The 8,227-nt window shown below is 41.1% G+C and overlaps 1 pseudogene; it reads left to right on the top strand.

The window, feature by feature from the left end:
* The first annotated feature begins 1,442 nt into the window (after positions 1-1,442).
* LOC125198748 lies at positions 1,443-7,878 on the top strand (annotated as a pseudogene).
* Positions 7,879-8,227: the final 349 nt, after the last annotated feature.

Below are 8,227 nucleotides of genomic sequence, written 5' to 3'. Positions count from 1 at the left end.
ACCCCGCTACCCCGACCCCCGTCCATCCATTCGCCCTAACATCATAATAAATTCAAATAAGCGTGCACTCACTGCGAGACTTATATGATGTCTCATTTGATAATCGATCAATCAAGTTAATCCAATTACACTAAAATATCCAACAATTTCATTGTTTGATGGCTTATTAGTTTCATTGATTCAATAGTAGTATATACTATTAGTTAATCTTGTTGTATGATAAAATAATTAAATTTCAGGAAAAGAGCTGAGCATTGATTTTTGTAGTAAATCAGGATAGATTCGGTCTTCTTTTTATTTAATTACTACTTATCTGGATCATGAATAGAATACAATCAAACATCCATTACTCATGCAATTCTTAGGGCTAATTTTATTGTGCATGTTCTTCTGTTCATGTTCGTTCTGAACTTTAGTTTATGATGGCTTGATGAAATGGAAATTTAGATAATTATTTTCACTAATTAGTGAATGAGTAATATTGTGTGTTGGCTTTCATTCCACAGCATATGGAGGGCGGTTCACGCTTCATGATGCTTTGGACTACCGTCGATGATAATATGTACTATCATAGTTTCGACGAGTTGGGTCTGAAGGATTGTAATGATCGAGATCTTGTATTATCCGGATTTAAAAGAAATCCGAAGCCTTTCCGATTGATGTTGATTTTTCTGTGTGGGTCATACCTTGTTCATGGTTGGAGGCATGACGGAATATTTGGAACCAACAAATGGATTGTGGTCTGCACTGCCACCACCTTATGGTTCTTTTAGTGAGTCTTGGACTGTTTGCCCCGCTACTATGAAGGTAAAGCGATCCGTCCCCATTCTAGTCCAGTTGCATGATGGCAGGATATTCATTTGCGGAGGCACTAATGAACAAGAAGGTTGGGCTGAGATCTACGACCCAAAGAAAGGCGAGTTTGAGGTAGGAACTTGCCTCGCATGGAATATCCCTGCCATCCCGTTGAGGGATGACAGGATATTCATCCGCGGGGCATTTGTGAACGAGAAGGTTGGGCTGAGATCTACGACTCGGATAATGGCGGTTCGATTGTCCCCATCCAATCTCTTGCTTTCAGTGGACCGACCAAGTCGTTATGGTATACTATCACCACTTGCTCTACAGCAAAAGGAAATTTCATAAACCATGTCAACCATCTCTCCTCTCTTACAACATTGCTGCACAACAATGGGAAATTTTGCGGACAACCTCCCTCCACCATTATATGACTCTGGAAAGAGGAACCTGGTCTATGTGGGGGCAACATTCTATTCATTATCGACTTTGCATGTACTTGGTTTCGTCTATGATCTGTCCTCCAAAAGGAGGCAGGGGAAGTGTTGGTGAAGGGAAGCCTAGGGTGAGCTGTGCCAGTGAAGGGAGCTTTCTATGCCGGCAACAAAGATATTAAAAGTACTAGTTGGGTCTTGTACGTATTCATGCCTATGCCCGATAACAACTGTGATCTTGGATATGCCAAGGTCGAAGTCGTCCAAGGCAAGGGCGGGGATTACTTTGCTACATTTCAAATCAGGGGTGTCCTGAAAGTCGGTCCCTTTTATGAGATTTATATGTAAGTCCGTTGATTTGAATTGATTTTGGAATTTCTTGGTAATTATGTCCTGAAATGGTGCATGCTCATTTTTTACACAGTTTTGCTGAGAACGACAAAAAAGGGGAAAAAGGGAGATCTTGTTTTCTCTCTCTATCAGAAAAAAGTTCAGCGAAGGTAAAACGTTCCATCTTATGCCTTTGACTGTCTTAGGTTGTGGGGTATCTTGTCTTCTAGTAACTTGACATAGTGTTATCCCCAGGTAAAAAGTAAGATTATTTTTTTTATATGCTTGTGGAACATTTCTTGGGTCGCTGAGTCTCAGTAAACTTGCGTTTATAGTTCATGCTGAAGAATTTGGCTACTTAATTTTGTTTCTTTGTCATTTAGTTCCGTTTTCGGAATTTCAGTTAGTTATTGTGCTTTGATTTCACAGGTTGTTTGGCGCTCTGGAAAGCACGAGTGGTGAAAATTTTAAAGCTAAGGGAATTTCAATGGTGATTTTTTCCTATTAAGTTTTTCTTATTGTTTACACTTTCTTATGTACCGTAACTATATAAATGAGATTACATGTTCTGTCTAGACGCCATTCATGAAAAATAGGGGTTCAACAACTGAGCGACAGTAAAAGCTAAATGACTTTGTAAATCAAAGTTTCAAGCCATAGACTTTTTTAAATTAAAAAAACTCAATTCAAATGGACGGTGAGAATCTCTCTTGAGCGTCGATCAAACATCTTGTAATCAATCCCTTTTTAGTTGATGTTGACTACATATGCTTGGAAAGATATTTGTTTGGGTAAAAACATGTCGAGGCTTCTAATCTTCTCATTCTGAGACGTGGGGCTGACAAATATGTCTTAAAATTATATAATAATAATTTTTATTATTTAAATTTAAAAATTTTATCAGGAACCTTCTTTCTAAAATCGAATTTTTCTAAATTAACTAGCCTTATTTGTTTTTTTTATTTTTTGGGGAAATTTCAGAATATATGATTGAATTTGATTCATTCAATCAAAATTGAAATATGGAAAATAAGGAAAATCGAATGTAGCATATCCAAAATTAGATTTCTTACTATCAAAATTTTAATTAAGAACTATTTAAATGTAAGAACTATTGGGTCACAACCTTCATCATAGCATCGTGTTTTTGGATGTTAGTATGTTTGTTTAATTTGGGGTTTTTATTTCGATTCAATTGCAAGAGGTGTTCATCATCTTCTTAAATATAACTTGAATTACTACTTGTTTTTGGGTAATTATATCATTAGAATCGCATTCATGCTATTCTTAGGGCAAATTTTATTGATTCAATAGAAGACAATAGTTTTTTAATTTTTTGTATGACAAAAGAAATAAATTTCAGGAGCAAAAAGTGATGTATTAGCTGACAAATACAATGATAGTTGAGCGCATAGTCTATGGAGGGCTGTTGAGTGGGACCAACCCTCCACCGCTTGCGGATTTAATTTCAAGCTCTAGTAGCTGTAAACTCAATTACCTACGCATATTACACCCCCTTTTATGTTCTTGTCAATTTAACTTTTTTTGTGACATTTTGATTCTAGGGTTTGTCATGAAGCTAATGAATCGAAAAAAACGGGAATTTATTTTATGGTTTGATGAAATGGAATTACTACTCTTTGGGGGCTTTGTTTTTGGGAAAGGTTTTTTTGTGTTGGTTTTTTATTCCCAGGGGAGTCCCCTTTTGGGTGCTTTGGACTAATCGATGATAATATGTACTAGGGACGGGCCCGAGTGGGTTGGGGTTAGCCCACGGGTTGAGCTTTTAAATATAAAAATATAATTAAAATTTTGGATTATATACTTATATAAAGTATATTTGGTAATATTAATATTAAATACAACATTGATATGAAGAATATAGGGAAATTATGTCTTCTTTCAAATTGAAAGTTAGAGTTATATGAAATGTATGATTTCCATTTAATTTATGATTAATGTGTGCTATTAATTAAACGATATGTTTATCTATTTTGTTTCAATTTTCAATTGCTATTATTTTTTTTGATCACTTTATTATACTTTACTATTTACATAACTGTTTTTAATAATTTAGAATATGTTGATAAGTAAATATAAGATTACTATTGACCGAATAGCCCGGGAGGGCTCAAAACCTAAGATTTAGGTTAAGGGAAAATTTTTTAAAACCCAAAATTCATGCTATACCTCCCCCAAAATCAATTCAAACCCGAGTGGATTGGCCCGAACCCGGTGGGTTAGCCCAATGAATCCATATTTGTTTGATTGCTTCAATTCGATTGTTGATTGCTTTGAATTTCGGGATCAGTAAGGCAAAGAGTGAGAGTTATGAAGAAGAGCTGCTTCCCTAACCACCAGCTCGATTTGTAAGCTCGAAAAGTAAATTCATTACGTAATTCAATTCGATTTAACTTTTGTTGTTATATATTTTTATTTCAATTTAACTTTTTTGCGATATTTTGTCATTCTAATCCATTGTTTGGTGGTTAGATAGATATTTATCTTCAATGAAAAATATTTTGTGTTGGTTTTCATTAGAAGCATATGGAGGGGGGTGGTTTCGCCACCAGTGCTTTGGTCTACCTTCGATGGTACTATGCACTATCTTAGATTCACGAGTTGGGTCTGAAGGATCGTAGGATGGAGATCTTGTAATATCCGGATTTAAAAGAAATCAGGAAACCATTTCCCATTTGTATTGGATTTTTCGTGTGGGTGAAGCTTTTTCATGGTTGGGGGCCAGAGTTGTACTAAATTTAATGATATTCTAAACAATAAAATGTTTGTGGTCTGCACTGCCACCACCTGATGGTTCGTTAAGTGAGTCTTGGACTCTTTGCCCGCTACTATGAAGTTAGAGCGGGACTCCCCATGCTAGCCCTGCATGATGGCAGGATATTCATCTGTGGGGGCACAAGTGAACGAGAAGGCTGGGCAGACATCTACGACCCGGAGAAAGGGGAATTTAATAGTAAGAACTTTACTGTGTCTGTGGGGTGTGTCCCCATCCAATCTCTTGCTTTCGTAGGGCGACCAAGTTGTTATGGTATACTATCCACTACTGGATGTACGGGAAGGATTATACCAACGTTGTAAACCATCTCTCCTCTCGTACAACATTGTTGAAGACAAAGGGGATGAATTTGAGGACAACATCCCCCACCATTTTTGACATGGGGGGGGGAACCTCGTTATGGGGGGGAAACATTCTATTCATTATCGACTATGCATGTATTTGGTTTGTCTACGATCTATCCCCCGAAAGGAGGGGGGAAGTGTGCGGAAGGCGAGGCCTGGGGTGAGCTGCAGGGAAAAAGACCCTTATCCGAACAAGGAATTAGAAGTAGTAGAGGGTCATCTACATATTCTGGGGGGGGTGATGATAATCGTGATCAAGAATATGCCAATAAGTCTCCAAGGAAAGGGCGGGGTTTCCCCGCTAAAGTCCAAATAAAGGGGTGTCCAAACTGGTCCCATGATGCTTTATATGTAAGCCTCATGTTGATTTGTTTATTTTGGAATTTCTTGATCCTTTTTTTTTTTTGACATGCTCATTTTTGTATGCATATGGAAAAAGGAAGGGAAAGGAAAAGAAGACAAGTGAATGAAAGATTATATATTGAAATCTCTTAATTGCATTCCATTTTCCCTTTTTTTAGGATTAATTTTTTGAAATCATATATTTTTTTTTTTTTTCACATTGTAGCAATACAAGTTGTTATTTTAGATTGACAAGTTATTGTAGCAATACAAGTTGTTATTTTAGATTGAAAGTTATTGTTACGTACTTATGCTCCCTTTTGAATATGAATCTATTAAGATATTTAAAAAAAGACATGTAAACAAATTTAATATTTTTTAAAAATTTAAAATATGTAATAAAACAAAAAAAGGGAAAAATAACAACCGTCTTGCTAGCTGGTAGAGGGGTGGCTTTTAACCACGTGGTCGTGGGTTCGATTCCCACAGACGGCGATCATTCATTTTTTTTATTATAATTATTTTTTTATTATTAATATGTCGAAATTTAAATTTAAGAATTTATTTTTGTTTAGTTCTATCACATGATTCACATCTTTTATTTATGGTGAGTGTCCGAATTTGAAACATATTTTCTCCAAGCATCAAATGCTCTTACAAAAAATGGTCTCTAAAATCTCTTCTGTTGAGCTGCCGAAGCAATGCATCCATCTCCAAACTCCACGCATTGATGATCACATCAGGTTTATCCATCAACCCTCCGCAACTAATAGCAGCCTACGCTCGAACCGGCGCCATTCACATTGCCCACAAACTGTTCGACAATTTGCCAACCCGAGCCGTGGATTCTTGGAACGCCCTCATCATCGCCCATTCCGCCTCAACACTCCATCTCAAGTCATCTCCCTCTACAGAGAGATGATCTCGTCGAGAATCCGGCCGAGACAGCTCGACTTTCACGGTGCCATCAAGGCCTGCACCACCTCACTGGACTTGGAATCGGGCCGAGAAATTTGGAGAGACGCCGTGGAATGCGGATACGGGCGATGTCTTCGTGGCCTCGTCCGTGCTGAATCTGTTTGTCAAGTGCGGGGAGATGGACGAGGCGATGAGGGTGTTTGATGGGATGGGGAGACGGGACGTTGTGTCGTGGAGCACGGTGATCGCGGGCTTGGCGAGGAGCGGTCGGGCGGGAGGCGCTGGAGGTGTATCGGAGGATGCGGGAGGACGGGTTGGAAGGGACGAGTGGTGATGCTCGGGTTGATACAGGCGTGTGCTAGCGTTGGGGATTTGAGAATTGCTACTTCTGTTCATGGATATTTGGTTTGTAGATTGTTTTGTGTTGATGATGTTGTTGTTGAGACTAGTCTTGTAGATATGTATGCCAAGATTGGGAGATGGATTTAGCTTTGATCATTTTTAGGAGGATGAGATTAAGAAATGTGGTTTCTTGGAGTGCTTTGATCTCTGGTTATGCAAGAAATGGGAATCCTGGTGATGCTCTGATGCTTCTTGTTGAGATGCAGAGTCACGGGTTCGAGCCCGACTCGGCCTGCTCGTGGGCGCGCTTCCGCGTGCTCCGACCTCGGTTTCTCGAGGCCGGGGTTGGAGATCCACGGATTCGTCGTCCGGAGAGGGCTCCAGACGGATCGCGCCGTGGAAACCGCGCTCGTCGACACGTACGCGAAGTGCGGCTCGTTGCCCCGCGCCCGGGCGCTCTTTGAGAAGGCGCGTGCTCGCGACGGGATCCTCTACAACGCTATGATCGCGGGCTACGGGATCCACGGGCGAGGGGAGGAGGCGCTCTCGGTCTTCCGCCGGATGGTTGTGGCGCGGACGAGGCCGGATCATGCGACATTCGCGTCGCTTCTCTCAGCCCTGAGCCACTCCGGGATGGTCGACGAGGGGCGGTACTGGTTCGACGCCATGATCAGGGACTACAAGGTGGAGCCAATGGAGAAGCATTATGTTAGCTTGGTTGATCTTCTGGCTCGAGGCGGGAGAGTCGAGGAAGCTCGGGGTTTGGTTGAGGACACGGGATGCGAACCCGGGATCGCGGTCTGGGTTGCTCTTCTGTCTGGCTGTCTCAACCATAACAAGATTTTGGTGGGAGAATTTGCAGCCAAGAAAGTTCTAGAACTGAAACCAAATTGCCCTGGGATTTACACCCTTGTTTCAAACTTCTTTGCTGCAGCAAAGAATTGGGAAGAAGTATCTACGGTGAGGCGAGCGATGAGAGCTGCCGGGATGAAGAAGGTTCCGGGATACAGCGTGGCGGAAGTTTCTGGAAAGCTCCATGCTTTTCGGGTTGAGGACAAGAGCCACCCTGAGTATGAGCAGATTTTGGGGATTCTTGAGGAGATGGAGCCTAAGATGAGGGCTTTGGGGTATGTTCCGAAGACGGAGGCAGTGCTGCACCGCGTCGAGGATGAGGAGGTGAAGGTGAAGATGCTGCGTAACCACAGCGAGAGGCTGGCTATTGCGTTCGGGATTCTGAAGACTAGGCCGGGGACGAGGCTGTTGATCACGAAGAACCTGAGAGTCTGCGGGGATTGCCATGAGGCGATCAAGTTCATGTCGATTGTAGCGGAGAGAGAAATCGTTGTGAGGGATGCGAAGAGATTTCATCATTTCAAGAACAGTAGCTGTTCTTGTAGTGACTACTGGTAGCGATGATTCGAGGAAGATGAAGACGACAGAAGTAAATAGCTCATCACTTCAAGAATGCTCGTCTCATTTTACTTTTACTATACATGGTAAAGAGACGTCACATTCCATTAACTCATTATTTTCACATTTCGTCATAAAATTAATATAAAGGTGGGACCCACATTGGACAAACTTTTTTCAGCAACTTTCCTTCACTTCACATTTCTTAAAACTCAAAGCAGTAAAAAAATCATGAAGCCTATTAGAAAGCATCCGGCAATGGTCGGCTAATGACCGCCTAGCCGATTCTTCGCGCTGACGGCTCGGCTAGCCGAACCATTGCAATCGGCAATATGCAATATCGGCGAGCGGATCGGCATGGGCTCGCCGATCGCTTCGTCGCTGGCCGAAGCGTTGGCCGATCGGCTAGCCGCCATTGCAGCGGCCTGATCGGCCAGCGATCGGCCAGCACCGATTTTTTGATTTTTTTTTTTTTTTTTTTAAATCATATATAAACGCGATTTTCGTTTCAT

This window comes from Salvia hispanica, unplaced genomic scaffold, assembly GCF_023119035.1.
Source record: "Salvia hispanica cultivar TCC Black 2014 unplaced genomic scaffold, UniMelb_Shisp_WGS_1.0 HiC_scaffold_234, whole genome shotgun sequence".
NCBI lineage: Eukaryota > Viridiplantae > Streptophyta > Magnoliopsida > Lamiales > Lamiaceae > Salvia > Salvia hispanica.
This window is presented reverse-complemented; position numbering and strand designations above follow the sequence as displayed.